Source organism: Onychostoma macrolepis, chromosome 08, assembly GCF_012432095.1.
Source record: "Onychostoma macrolepis isolate SWU-2019 chromosome 08, ASM1243209v1, whole genome shotgun sequence".
NCBI classification, from domain to species: Eukaryota; Metazoa; Chordata; class Actinopteri; order Cypriniformes; family Cyprinidae; genus Onychostoma; species Onychostoma macrolepis.
In genome coordinates, this window is record NC_081162.1 from 20622970 (window position 1) to 20638673 (window position 15704).

General features: G+C 37.9%; 1 protein-coding gene across 5 annotated transcripts in view; it reads left to right on the forward strand.

Moving 5' to 3' along the window:
• bend5 (BEN domain containing 5) overlaps positions 1 to 15704 on the forward strand; it is a 338217-nt gene that overhangs the window by 2758 nt on the left and 319755 nt on the right. The window lies entirely within an intron of this gene.

A 15704-nucleotide genomic window follows, 5' to 3' on the forward strand; every position in this document is an offset into this window, starting at 1 on the left:
AAATCATTGTCAGTGTCTTTTGTTTAACCATACTATTTTAGCATATGGCAGCACAGCCTGAGAGAGACTTTTGTCCGTGCGAGCAGGGCTTTTAATGGATAATTATCTCCCTTTTAAATGGAAGGGGTAAAAATGTAAGCGTTTCATTTGAAAGTGACTGCTCTTGTCGGTCTACCTCGCTGAAAACTGTAATTAAAGCAAGTTATGATATTTTGAAGAATGCTTTGAGTAAATGGCCTTTGTTTGGCACTTTTTGCCGGTCTGAATGAGCAGTGATGTAATGAAAATAAAGTGCTTTTGCAGTGACAAGGTCAAGTGGGCAGCTGAGAGCAGCTTTGGGCCAGATTGACAGTGAATCAGTATGGCTGGAACAGGCACAATATCATTCTTTGCTGGGAGATTAGGTTCAGGGTCTCCAGCAGATGAGACTCAGCTTTCATATTCTTGACAGCCAACCAATTCACCCCTCTGCGGGGAAAGAGCTCGCCTGTGGCTAGACTCCCTGTGGGGAGGTTTTTTTATATAGATTTTTTTGGTCTTGGAAATATTCTGTAATAGTACAATTTTTAGGTGGAGCGAGTCTTTCTGGTATTATCAGGTAGTTGCTTGTGAGTTTGGGTTGAATGTTAAGCTGAAAGAAAGCAGCTGGTTACGGAGCCAGTGTCTGAAATGTAAGACTGACCCTTTCGAATCAATCCCAGAGTAACTTGATAAATCAATATGATTCTGAGCAACTCTACCAGAACTAATAATAAACACTGTTCACATCGTGCTTTAGCAGTTGAGCAATCTGTCATCATAGAGATGTTTATTGCTGTTATCAAAACAATGATGTTCCTCGCAAGGATGTTGACGGTAGCCATGTTTGTGAGCTGAGAGTGGATGATGTTTTGCGGCAATAAAAGCACATGGAATATTAACATAAGTTACAGAGCCAAAGTCAATATAAATAAATAATCAGGACATTTTATAAGTTTCTCTGTTTTCCCCTCTGACTGCCCCCGAGGACCCCGAGGCACTGATTAATGAACATCCGAGCTGCAAGACCAGGATCAGCTAACATATATGACATTACCCCCATGTCTCTGGCTCGGCAAATTCTCTGAATGATTTATGGAATAGATATTAATCTGCTTCCAGTAAATGCATTATCCAAGTTGGAAAATGGAGAGGAATTGATGTTACAGCGCTAATGTCAAATTAATGTCCTGTTGCTGTTTCAGCAAAGCAACACTGCAGTGAAATGATGTTAACCGCTTACACACTGACAAAAGGGAAGCGGCACTTTCTTGGCAACAATTGGGGCTTTTGACGTAAGTGACTTTGAGAGCTGAAGCCCCTGTGTCAATTGAAGGACTTAAGACGCAATAGTTCAGCAAAGTTTTCAGAGCTAGGCACATTCGGTCATTAATCAAACGCTCTTCTCTTTATGTTGAAGAAGATGTGGAAATGTAAAGGTTTGTGGTGATGTGGGCTCATTTGTCAGAAAGCCACCTGTCAGCAAGTGATAACTTTTCACCATTCGCAGCCTCTCCTTTGTTACGGTGAAAGTCAGCACCTTGGAAATGGAAATGATATTTAATACACAGTCAAAGGATAAAATATCCCCTCGGATAGCTCGTAAAAAATGAAAATAATAGCATAGATGCATTAGATATCACTTGCTCAGATTTTGAGAAAAAAGTTAAACTCTTTTTCAAAATAAATGGCTGTGCAGCCAGTATTAGCAGTTTCAGTTTATATACAGTATATACTAGTGTTGGCTAATTAACTAACTAAAGCTAGTGATGCTACTAACTTTCATGGCTTTTAGTTAATCTGTTTTTAAAGTAGTGAAAGTCTTAGTTATTCTAGTAAATCTAGTTCTATGGAAACCTTTGTTTAGGAAGTTTTTGATAGTTGATTAATCTGTTGTTATTTGTTTGATTAATCTGATACAAATCAAATTATTAGTAAATATCGAAGTGCAATAATTTTAATAATAATAAAAAAAAAAAAAACTTAATTTAATTAATTTTTTAAAATGTTATTCTACCTCCTGCCCAAATGTATCCTATGCAAATTTAAGGCTATGAAAGCAAATATAGTGAATATAATTATGTAGGCTTTTGTATTCATTCTGCAAAAAGGGTTAAATGTAAACATTCAAGTCTTTAAAAACAAACAAACAAAAAAATCTGCTTGCTTACCATTTTTAGTGAAAGTTAAAATCACTAAACTAAAAATGGTAATAAAAACAAAAGCACAGACTAAATGTTAACTGGTATGAGTTATAACCACTCATCTGAACATAAGTATATTGCTGTAGATTTATATCCATTAACTCCCTTTAAGTCCCTTTGCTGTTACTGTTCTCATAAAAATACAATAACTTGTGTTCATGTAGAACTTTAAACCTATGTTTAATGTCTAAAAATAAATATTTTAGCAAAACGTATTAATCCTATTGTATTGTTCTGTCTGTTTGACATACATGTTCACATCACACTTATTCAGTGAAGCCTGTGAAGATTGCAGAGACCTGCTAGCATTCAGGACTAGCCTGTATGCAAAATGGAAATAATTCTGTGACTTTCTAACATTTACAGATAAGGATACAACTGTGACATGTAAATGCTTTAAACAGCACAAGTGTCTGTCAAGCTCCTGACAGGAGAATTCAAAAATTCATTTTTGATTATTTCCATTACTTTTTGTTGTTATCAGTTAGTTGTTGCAATGCTAATAATTGACTCTGCTATGTAAATTAAGTTTTACCCAAGATTGATCAGTCATTCATTTCACTGTTTTTGTGCCACCTCTGATTAATTGTAAATTACATAGATGGTTATATTTTTTATTTATAAAAGAAAAAAAGCATTTGTGTACTTTAGTTATCTGCTTTATGTTTGTATCTTGTATTGTATCTGATTACAATTAATGCTAAGCATGAGTGTAGCTTAACTACTGCAAATTATTATTAGCTTGTAGCTTGGTAAGCAACAGTTTTAGAGTAGCTTCCCCAGCATTGATATGTACACTGTGGCTGCTACATACAAGCTTTCAATTCAGGATCGCACCAAAAGCCAAGATATCACTCAAGTTCCTTTTCTCTGCCAGAAAATTTCTTTCTTGTTTCTTTCTCCCTTTAGACAGCTGTCATGAATAATAAAAAAAAGTCCGAAAAATGGCTCTTATCTTTAGTATCCGGGTAATAAATTCTAATTGGTTAATTAAAACAGACCATGGATACGTAAACTGTTTACTGAAGGCATAAAACACTTAATTTACATTTAGATGAGATGTAACTCATTTTCTTGTCAGCCATATGCAGATTAGGTCAGTGGTATATCTTTTCTTAGGCATTTGGGCCTACAGGTTTCTAATTCGCTCTCACTTCTGTGTCTCTGTCTTTTTTTTTTTAGCGTAACTTATTAAAATAACCCCCATTATGCACAGTTTGATAGTAAAAAACATAATGAATATTTCCTGAAGGCGTCATTAAAATGGTATTGATGGCTCTATAGATATAGTTAAGTTTGCCGCATTATGTAAATTCCATAGATTCTTGAATTTAAAAGAGCTTTAATGGTTATAATTAGCACTTTAATCTTGTGATATTATCTGAGGTTTTTAATAAACTGATGTGGTTTTGTTCTAGTTTAGAAACATTTGTTTATGGCTTTTTTTTTTCTTTTGGAGTAGCTGACTTTTTTATTTATTTACTTTTTTATGATAACAGACATTGAGAGGATTGATAGTCTTGCATTAATCTTGGCCTCTGGATAAAAGCATTCAAATTTAGCATTCCAGAATCAAGAATAAAAGTAATTTTATTGTAAACCTTTTTGTGTTTTGAAGAAATCTTTTGAAGTGCACGTCATTTATTACCTCACACCCTCTCTTTCATTCGTGTAGATGTTCTCACATCAGTTTCATTCTGGGGGCAAATTATGTCAAAAATATTTCTCCACATGCTGATGCTTATCAGAGGCTTTGAGTGATAAAACTTATTGACTGTAGCTGCTGATTAAATCTGGTGACAGCTAGAGGCAGCGGAAGAAGGTGTGTGTGTGTCTACACAAGTGCATATATGCGTATGTGTGTCTACATAATGATTCGATTCCTACTAAGGGCAGAATATAACGTATCCACCAATGACAATCCGAGACGTGCGGTACCCCCTAAGCATTTAACGGATTTGCACTGGGGATTTTAAATTATCCATTGTAATCATAATAGATGAAAAAACTCCTTCGATTCAGCGAACAAAAGAAATGTGTTCGGAGAGGGGACAAGGCCTCAGCCGCACGTTTGCTAATGAGGATAAACAGTAGGGAAAAATCTCTCCGCTGATGGGGCTTTAATTGTTTTGCGTCCCCCCCCCCCATTCTGTAGAGTTTCTCTGTCTGTTTTTATCTTCCCTCAAAAGTCCTCATGCTTCATGTCACTCTTGCAGAGTGCATCTAGTGGATGAATGATTACATTTAACACCCCAGAAAGACAAGAGGGGGATGAAGGGAGAGAAAAAAAAATGCAAGGAGGCAAAGGGGACAAAAAGCAGCCAGGCTTGCCAGCAGATATTTATATACTTCAGATGTACCCTGAATCAAGACAGTCAGATCCCCATTGATTAAAGAAGTGGAAATATTCTAACAATCAGGCTTTATGCTCAGCACAAGTGCCTGCAGGAGACAGAGGGGCTTACAGGGAGGATGAAGGGTACTTAGACCGATATTAGGCTACTATAGATGTATTCCTGTCCTCAACAAAACATAACAACATGGGCAAGCATAAAAAGACAAGTGGAAGGGATATTAGTCACAGATTTTGTGCTTAGCGCTTAGAAGATGAAAGTTTTGCTTGTAAATGCCTTGGTGTTTAGCAGAAGAGTCATGCTCCAACTAAGAAGGCTACATCACTGTCCAGCGTCTTATGGTTTTCTCTCTATTTTTTCTTGAGGTTTTAAGGAGGATTGGATTGATTTGGGCTGTTTTCTGAGAAGAACCAGAGCAGGTTTCTGATTTATTGTTTTTATCAAGCGTTTTTGTCCTCCATCTTAGTTGAAGCTAGCTTGCTTGTCCTTTGACAATTTCGTAGCTTTATCTCTTTCATTCCACTAACTGATACTCAGGCCTGTGGTGTTATACAGCTCTGACCCTGAAGAAAATATCCCTGCACTCAGACACCATGTGTGGAAGGGGTTTCACGCTCTCCCCCTCCTAAACCACAAGGTTAACAGCCTCGCTTCTTGAGTTTTACTGTAACGCATCCTTACTCATTGTGGCCCTTTACTCATATATCCCTCAGTGAATGCACAAAGCCAAACAGCTGTAAAATCTAAAGTTATTTCACAAAGTGGTCTGAGCAGTTTGTTTTCCGTCAGAAAATACTATTTTTCTTTTTCTATCCATTTGATTTGTTGTAAAAAATGACATGAAACAACAATTGCAAAACATTAAGCTTCTGTAATTTACTATGTATATTTCTGAGTAAAACAAATTTAAGTGTAGGACTATGGAAGTTATTTCTGCCACAAAATTAAAAAATAAATAAATATAAAGAAAAAAGTAATTGCAACCTTTCTGACAATTCAGATTTTTTCTCACAATTCTAAGTTTATACCTCACATTTCTTAAAAAAACTCAGAACTGGGAGATGTAAAGCCAAAATTGTGAGATAAAATATCACAATTACTTTTTTTATTTTTCTATTCCTTGGCAGAATTAACCATATGTGACCCTGGACCACAAAACCAGTAATAAGGTTCAATTTTTAAAACTGAAAGCTGAACAAATGAGCTTTCCATTGATGTATGGTTTGTTAGGATATGACATTATTTGGCTGAGATACAACTATTTGAAAATCTAGAATCTGAGGGTGCAAAAAAATCTAAATATTGATAAAATCACCTTTAAAGTTGTTCAAATGAAGTCCTTAGCAATGCATATTACTAATCAAGAATTAAGTTTTGACATATTTATGGTAGGAAATTTACAAAATATCTTCATGGAACATGATCTTTACTTAATATCCTAATGATTTTTGGCATAAAAGAAAAATCAATAATTTTGACCCACACAGTGTATTGTTGGCTGTTGCTACAAATACTCTATACCTGTGCGACTTATGACTGGTTTTGTGGTCCAGGGTCACATATAGGAATGAACTTGAGGATTTGATATTGATTGCTAAACTGTAATTTTATTTTTAATATTATTTTTCATTGTCTTGTATTTTCAGTTTGTTTCAGAGGTGGTAAGTCTTACTGAATTTTGAAAAAAAGCAAGCATTTTTGTTTTTTCGCTGGCCTGTGCCTCTCATTTTTCTACACATTATTCGCACCCTTAGACCTGTTTTTTCAACGTAATTTAACATGAAAGAACAAGCAGTTGTATTTTCGCTTTGAACTCTGCATGTCTGTACCACATCCTACAGTCTCATGTACAGAGATGAACTGCATAGCTGAACTATAATTTGAATTGGTCCTCACTCTTCCTGCCGGCGTAGCAACTGCTTCTCAGAGCAGAAGTGCACAGTGGTCTGCGCACAGTCATGCTGTAATATTTACCCACCCCTAGAGTGCTCGGTTATAGAGTGTGTGTCCGCGCTGTGGAACGAGCCAGGCAAGCAGATATCTCAAATGTGCACAAGCAAATGAAACAGGTGATAATCCTGCCTGACATTCCCACCATCAGCCTTGGTTATGTTTGATCAGAGCCCTGCAGCCTGGAGAGATCTGGAATGAAACATCAGCTCTTAGGCTATTGATGGCTGTTGAGATACCTGCATGGGAATGTCATGGAGTGCACATGTGTGGTTGCGCATATTTTATTGACGTGTTCTTTGAGGTATTTCCTCTGGTATGTTGCTCTGTGAATTGTCAGAATGTGTTTAAGTGTGGTTTTAGTAACTTGTGCTCTTTTGCATGCTTTGGGGATCTTTGTTTTTACCTATTCTAATGTATAAAATATGCACAGTGTGTAGCGTGAATCATATTTCCCTTTAATTTTGATTATATTTTTATCTATTTTTATCATTTGTTCTATTTGGTTCGTCCACAAATTTAATTTCACCCACATTTATGTATTTGGCAGATGCTTTAAGTATCCAAGGTATGCATGTACAAGTTCATGTTCATGCTTTAACACCAATCAAATGAGCCGAACTTTTATCTTTTCATGGCAAAACACGAGCATAAATATTTTTGATAGGCAAGTCTTTGAATTCAGCAAGCCTTACCTTGTGGTTAACGATCAATCCTTTTTCTGTTTGTTCTCTGTTGAAGTATTGTGATTCCTAACCCTGTCCTCTATGCCGAATTTCCTCCAGAAGAACAAGAAAGATGTTCCGTTACCAAATGTTCAATTGGTTCAGTGCTATCAAATTAGACACAGCGAGGAACCAGTTTTCAAACCGTACAACACGTTCCCACTTTCAGCCACTCAGTTTAGAAACTAATTCCTGCCATGTGTTTTACTTACGAACGTGACACATACTTCAATTAGCACCCTTCACATGCTCTCACCAGCACATTATAATGGGCGGTATGAAGACTAGCATAACACTCACAGGCTCAGCGTTTTCTATTTTACAGTTATTAGCAGAAGGTTAACTCAGAGCACAACTGCCTCTTCTTTAAAGCAAATGGAATCTTTGCGGTTTTAGCCGGATGCTGACCCCTATTAGGAGAGCTTCCAAAGAATGGCGGCTTTCCTGACTATCTGCGTGGGGTCATACCGTGTGTGTGTGTTTTTCTCAATGAGCTCTTTAACCCGCTCTCTAAGCCGCCACTCTTGTGTAGAGAGTGTTTAATATACTAGGTCAAGTGATCGAGTCAGTATCACCATTGGCTCCGTTCCACTTTGTGTAGTAAAGTCATTTCAACTCATTTCGTATTTCGTATTTAACGCTTCAAGGACCCGTGGCTGCCTGTCAGGCCATTGTTTTCTGCTGAAGCTCTTGATCAAAAACATGCCGTTTTTGTGCATTCAAAAGCAAAGTTCGGAAACAGCGCAGCGAGCAGGGAATAGAGAGTGTCTTGCAGGTGAAAATGACTACACACAGAGCCGTGTTGCGATACGTTGCCGCATGAACACGCTGCTCCACGATGATGGAGTAATCCATTTCCCCAGCAGCTCTCCTGATGCCATAAACACAGGCACTAGGCGGACATGTCATTCCTCATTCTAGGCAAGGACATGCAGTTTGGGAAAACGCTGGAGATTTGTAACGCTTTAGCGCTCTGTGTTTTTCCTTTTTCTTATTTTACACCGCCTCTGTTTATATTGCGGATTTATTTAAAACATTTTCTTTGAGATGAAGTTCATTGATGTGTCAGGTTGCGTTTGATATCACACATTTGTATGCTCCGGGTATGTTTGTAAACCGATGCATAAGAACAGAGAGGAATTTTAATAGAAATACCATCTGTTTGGATTCTGACAGCTTCTTGAGACTGAACCAAAACCTGTTCGTCAGGTTTTGCCACTGCTGTAATCTGCAGCGTTTCGCATGCACGTACAGTACTACTCGAGGATATATAACGAATGTTTTGCAAGCAGATAACTGCTTCCTGTGTGCCGTCCTCAAACTTGTTGACTGTTATTCTACATCATTTGAGCACATTCCCCCCTACAAAGATAAAAGCTCTGATTGTTGCTCTCTGCTGAGATTGTATTCAAACACTTCAGTGTTACGTAAAATCACAAAGTGCCGTAGTGCATCTAGATTTACTGTTTTGCTAACAGCACCTCTTGTTTGCATTCTCTGCTCTGTGATATTTCTGTGAGCACAGCATAGCATTTTAATTCAGAGTGAACGGTATTGATCTGTAAAGGAGGTGATATTCATCATGTAAGAATATTATTCAGTCTAAATTTGGCGTGGTAGATGGTAATGTTAATAGTAAAATCTATAGCCTTTCATCTGCTGCTGTAGGCTGTGAGGAGTGTGTCAGAGAAGATTTTTGTCGAAAAAAGATTCTTTGAGAGAGTCTAAAAAGGCCAGCGTCTAGCAGAAAACCAATTCTAGACCGCCCACCGTCTTTGAATCGGGAACATTTTAAGTGTGCAAATACTTCGCCCTTAATTAGAGCAAAAACTTTGCATCTGTCCTTTGAAGAGGGTTCAAGAAGCTTCCTTGCTCTTGGCAGCCACTGCTGATTCCAGTGCCTCCTGCCATGCAGCCAAAATGACCGTCCCTGCTTTATTTTTGCCCTGAAATAAGAGACAATCAGAATGAATATCGAACGTAAATCAGATTCCTCATAGGCTACATTCACACAGCAGCAAAATACAACAATCAGTCCAGATTTATAGTGCTAAATATGGTTTTATTGACACACAGTTCGATTAAACCGAAGTAACAACTGTATTTTATAAACAAATTGACACTTTACCACATTTAACCACAAAAGCTGTACATGGATTATATCTCTCTGAATGTAAATTATTTATCCAGCTTGTCTGTTCTTATATCTTCTTCTTTCAAATATTTTAATCAGTATGTTTATCTATTTTAAGTAGTTTAACCTACATATAAATGTATTTATTTATTTACCCGAAAATTAGCCTTAGATGCTGACATGACAATGCCAAAATAAATACATAAATCATACATAGAATACAAAAGGGCTTGCTGTACGTTATTTGTTCATATAGCAATGGCTCAAATAAAATGTAAGCTGGTGTATGAACAAAACAGTTTGAGTGTCTCCTGTTAGTAAATATGGTTGTCAGTCCCAAACATTGACTGTTTGAATGAAGCTGAAGTTGAAAATGCTAGCAGTGTAGCTGAAATAGCTTTTGCTGCCTTGCAGAAATCAGAAAATTGTGCCTTCCCCCCTAGTGAGCTTCTCTACTTTTGTATTTGTTTATTTTTTCTTTTACTATATATTTAGAGCACTGTTGCTTAATTCTCTTAAGTAATTACACCGCAGTGGGTGTAGTTTGCTAGAGTGCTTGTGCAAAGGGAGGTGAGAAGGAGCACTGATTTTCTGCCAAGATTTCTGAACAGCTTGCAGTTGAACCCCTCCGTTCTTTTTCTTTCCATTCGAGTCTATCAGGCCATTGACAGTAGCATCACTTTACGTAATTCCCTGTTTTGAAAAGCTTTTGCACGTTGTGAGATTTCTGTGTCTCTAGCTCAGGATGGCCAAGAAGCCTTGCTGGCATTTTGCAGCCATCTTGGTCCACAATGGCTGCATGCCATTGATTCAGCTGTGGTTTTATCACACTGCCACACAACACGCAGCGCAGACCAGATGTGCACTAGTTACTGCATGCTACCGCTATGGGACTTAACTCTGAGTTTATCACTGCACACCAACCCCTTAGTGCTGACTGCTGCTTGCTAGAGAAGTCATGTTATTTTTTCACTCGAACCAAGTCCCTGGCACAGCCCAGATGAAACGCAATCAATTGATTGGGTTCGATTTGAATTTAAAAGGCATTCTGAATGATGCACAACTATGCTGATGTCGTCTTTAACAGTGAGTTTGTATCAGGTAGTGTGTAGTGCTTTGATCGAAAAGATCAACATTTGTGTCTTCTTTTTTTGACATTTCATGCCTCTCATGAAAGACCCTTCTCTTATTGGTGACCTATTGGAGTTGCTGTTAATTTCAGGCGTCCCTTGTTCTCCTCTTTTGGTGCACACCTCCCATTACAGACCAGTCAGCCTCAGGCATTAGAGCGCACACCAACAGGGAGCATTAACTGTAAATAAACAGGGCAGCCGCCTCCCCAATAGGATGCTACCACCCTGATAACAGACCCCTCTTAGCAGCACTGTTGACCTTCTCTTCGCCACAGGCTCACCAAGGACCCTTCAGCTTCTTCTGTCTTTATCTCCCAAGTCTCCGCAGGAAAGATTATTCTTATTGCCAGGCCAGGGATATAGAGCAGGAACTAGAAGAGGAGATAACAAAAGAGAGCTAGGGAGTGTGTTAGGGAAAGATGAAAACAAAAAGACAAAAGCCTGAAGAAACAGCCGACAGGAACAGAAAAGGACCTGGACTGTTGTCCTGCTGGCAAAGCGTCTTTTGTCCTTTGTAGGACTTTATATAATTAACTCGTAAAGAGATAGCATGAAATTTGAAGTGACTTCTGTTTACCGACTAAGGACTCAAACCGTACAGCTAACAAAATGATAAGGCATGGAATGAAAGGGAAGGAGAACAAAGCGGTACATAATCTAAATCTGGATTTAAAGGGGTAACAACGTTAACCCCGCATTCTTCACAATGAGATGAAGAGGGAAGACCACAGTTGACGGCGGTGAGTGGCTCTTTTAAGAGAGTGCCTCCAGGAGTCTGGGGCTTCAGAAAAGCCGGCATGTTTCATGGCTGAGATCGATGGTACAATTTAGTACATTTCACAGTGAATGCCTCCCCGTGACCTGCCGACTGTTATGAAATGAACACACTTGCTTTGGGCCCTTTTTTATTCGAGCAATACCGATACAAGGGCAGCAAGAAAATTTGAACCTTTTCAGATTCATTGGCCCCTTTATCACTGCTGCCAAGCGTGTGGGCTGCAAAGCACAGATGCAGACGCTCTGTATTTTGTGCCACTGAGGGTTCGGCGTATCCATGCTAAAAGATAGATGTCAAGCAATTACTACTCTTGCATTTATTTCCTGCCCCATTTTTGATAAAATGCTAATGCGTGTGATTATTTTACTATTTAGTCCCATTTTAATGACAGTCTAGTGATTTGGGTGACATTGTGTAATTGATGTCATTAATTAGCATCTAGAGGCCGCTTAGCTTAAAACCCACTTTCATGCGTAGCACGGCCTTCCTCGTGGGACTCCCGGAACAGTGATGGAAATAGCGCTAGCATTGTGAAGAATGCTAGTTTGAAGGCTTTTGCAGTTTTGACACCTGTTACAGACGTTCTGAGAGTTAGAGGTCATGACTCTATTCTTGTCCTGATTTAACGATAAAGATGTGAAAAAGTTTACCAGAGATGGAGAGAGAGAGAAAGAGGGACACAGAGAGAGAGAGAGAGATTGATGTTGCCTCAGTGACACCTTGCCTTTAGACAGAGAGCAGGAAAAACTGCATGAAGTGAGTTTGGCTGGAGGTCTTGAGCCAGATACCTTTCTTGGGGTTTGAATCAATTCCAGCTTTATCAGTTGTCCGTGTCCAGGTATTCTCACCCGTGGGAGAGGCTGATGTGTTTTCCAATAATGAAAAGGAGCACATGGCAAAAACACATTTAAGAGGTGGCCAGTCTCCAGAGTCGCTTCTAATTTCCAATGCAGTTTGTAACAGAAGAAAAAAAAAACTCGTAGAAAGGTTGAAAGATATCTGTGTCCAATGCTGTTATCAGTACCTGGGATGCTCTAGACTCACTGCATTACCACATTTCTCAGTAGTAATTAGAGTATGGCTAGTCAATAGATACCAGATACTTGTCCTTGTTGTTCAAATAGATGTGTTTATTCCTATTATATGTTGTTTTATAATCTGCTATTTTGCATAACATGGTGATTTAATAAAAACTGCAGTATATGAGTACTATCATACTATGTTTTACTGTGTATATTTGAATGAAATAATCTGTCTGTGTATTTACAATGACTTAAACTTCCCTCCTCTGCCATTGCTGGCTTATTCTCCTCTGACATTCCCTTTTCAGTCTCTCAGTTCCTCCCTGTATGGTCCTGTTTTCCGGTCGTGGGTTGTTAGGCAGCTGTGAACTGCAGAGTGTCCCATTGTTCTGGATGAGCAGGAGGACTGCTCTAACTGACCAGGCTTGTAGCTCTGTAATGGGATTAGCCAAGCCATGTTCCTATTGTATGCCAACGTCTGACAGATCTGCCCCCCATTCTGTTTCTCTCCTTTTTTTGATTCTTTCTCTTTCTCATTCTCTTTTCAGTACTGCATAGCTTCTCATTTTTCTGTTTATTCTTTTTCACATGCAGAAACAAAACAATCTGTAGTGTATTTCAAAGAGAAATTTCCATGAAGTCATTATGAACAACTCTAGAAAATCTCAAGCAATGTTTAAAGAAATGTGTTGTATAATATTCCATTTCAAATAAATTTGAAAGAAGTCTCTTATGCTCACCAAGACTGCATTTATTTGATCAAAAATTTAGTAAAGCAATATTATTATAAAATATTAAAATTTAAAATAATTTCCATTTCACCTGCATATCCTTGGGTGTTGTTTAAAAAGTACAACACAATTGCTTGCATTATATTTCCAATACACATACACGGAAAAAAAGATCTGTGACCTTTACTGTGTTGCCAGAAATTTACCGTCAAAAATACGGTAGCAACATTTTACGTTTTACAGGCTTAATTTAATTTAATTTCGCAGTAAAAAAAACATTTGATATAATGTTAATATACTGACATATTGAAGTACTACTGTCTGTTTTGTGCCATAGTAATACACTGATTACCACCAAAAAAATGTGATGAGAAAGCCACATGATGAATCAAAGCTCATCACAAGCAGTTCTTCCACAAGCCGAGGAGGGAAGTACTTAAATATAGAAGGTTCATTCAGTGTCATTCACACAAATACTAAACACCATTATGGTAACACACAATACTGAAATAATGCAATAAACAGTAATTTAACAACATTAGATGAATGATAAAACCTTAATGTACACAATTGATAAGAAAAAATAAAATAAAATAAGAAGAAACAAAAAGCATCAAATGTGAAGTATCATGCAGGGAATGTGAATTTAGATTTTCACTGTAAATTATTCAGTGACTTGTTCTTTGTTCTACTTCCAAAACTATTACATGTAATTACAGTTATTCACCGTATATAGTACAGAACCGTACTTATTAACAGATCTGTACATTATTTTGCTGTTAAAATCATGATAATTTTTTACAGTTTGGTAGATTCTACACTATATGAGGTGTTGAAAGTTAGTCATAGAAACCAAAGAATATAAGAGAGGCAAATCAGTTGAGAACCAATGGAGGCCAAGTGTATGTTTTAGAAATAAGTGTCTGAATTGAACAGCTGGAAGGAAGGAACAGTGCGAGGTAGCTGAGTGGAGACCACCCACATGCTTCTCCAGACAGCAAACACATTACATTAATACGGATTCTCCATTTGCTTTTCTCTTCTACATCTATAACAAGGTTAACCACATGAGAAACGCACACACACACACACACTCACACACACGCTCAAACTCAAACACACACAAGCCACCAGATAAGATGATTCAACCTCCCACTCTTTTCTCTATATGGAATGTTTATTTCAGTTTGCTGATAACAGTGGGAATTAACTCCCTATAAATGAGAAAGTGTCTCTCCTCCCAGCAGCTCGGCGGTGTCGTTCTGCTGAGAGCAAACAGGCTATAAAAACAACACTGCCTCTATTCCCATTGAACTCCATAGAGTTTTACTCTGAGCTGAGCTTGTTGCATTATTTGCTAAAAAACCCAATTTGTTAAATCCTAAGCACTGCATTGTAGAAGTCTCTTATGACGGAGTATGTAGATGAAATTCTCAAGACAGTTGAAACATAGGAGAATTTGCTTGCATTATCTTTTATCCCATTCTTTTTTTCTCTCCTTTCCACTCTGTCCTTCTACACACACATTTATACACACACACACACAAATGCTACGTTAAAATACAGTCATTGATTTTTTCCTCCCCTGGTTATACATTGAATTATCTATGTTGTCAGTGAACTGTCATCCAAAATGGCGTTCGTCCTCCACGCTGTGATGGCCGGACCTCTCCTCTGTCGTAGTATTTATGCTTGTTTAGGGCTGGCCGAAGCGTTGTAGATTACAGCTCATCATGGTCTGACTCTGGAGTCAGGCACCATAAAATTAAAACTCAAATCAATGGTGTATCATATCCTCTCCCATCAAGCTGAGCAGAGACTTGTTGCCCTGAAGCCCTGAAGAGTGTTTTTTTTTTTTTCTTCTCGGAAATATAAGGCTGGGAGACATTATATACCAAATGAAGATTGAAGGAAAATGAATCTGATGTTTGCTGCTAAATCAGCATTTGTGTGTGTGCCTGTGTTGATATTAAAATTGTGTGTATCAAAAAAGTTGCAAGCATGATCGAGATAACTAATGATTGAGAGTTTTTAAGTTACCCAGCAATGCATTTTAAAAGGGAAACTGCAGTGGATCTGTCAGCACCATGGACAGCGGCTTCATTCTGCCATCTATGGAGCTGTCTTAGGTGCTGAAAAGTCAGTTTCTGAAAGAAAGGCCGTTTGATCTGCTATTTAGATTCAGAGGGTTTGTGTGTGCTTTGGTTTGTCTGTACACGCACTCACTTTCAAACCTCAGAGAAAGTACACCTGTACTTGTGAGCATAATTTTGGGAGGTTGGGAGTTGTTGGGGGCCTCTCTCCCCTTGAATTGAATTACTCCCCCTCCCCCCACCTCAAATCATGTGTTTGAAGGTCTTGTTTATTTATTTAGAGATTGTTATATTTGCACAAAACAGTCAAGGATATATGAGAATGAGAAAGATCTTTTATATTATACAATGAGAAAGATCCATATATATATATATATATATAAAATGTTTTTTTTTTTTTTTTTTTCTGCACGAAAGTGCTTTTTTTCCCCCACAGCTGAGGGTTTTGGTTTCATTGACATGAGATGTAGCCAGGGTCTAAAATAAAAAACATTTGTGTACCTGCCAATAGCAAGTAAATTAAAAACATTTAATGACCAGAGCTATTTCTTACTGGCACTGT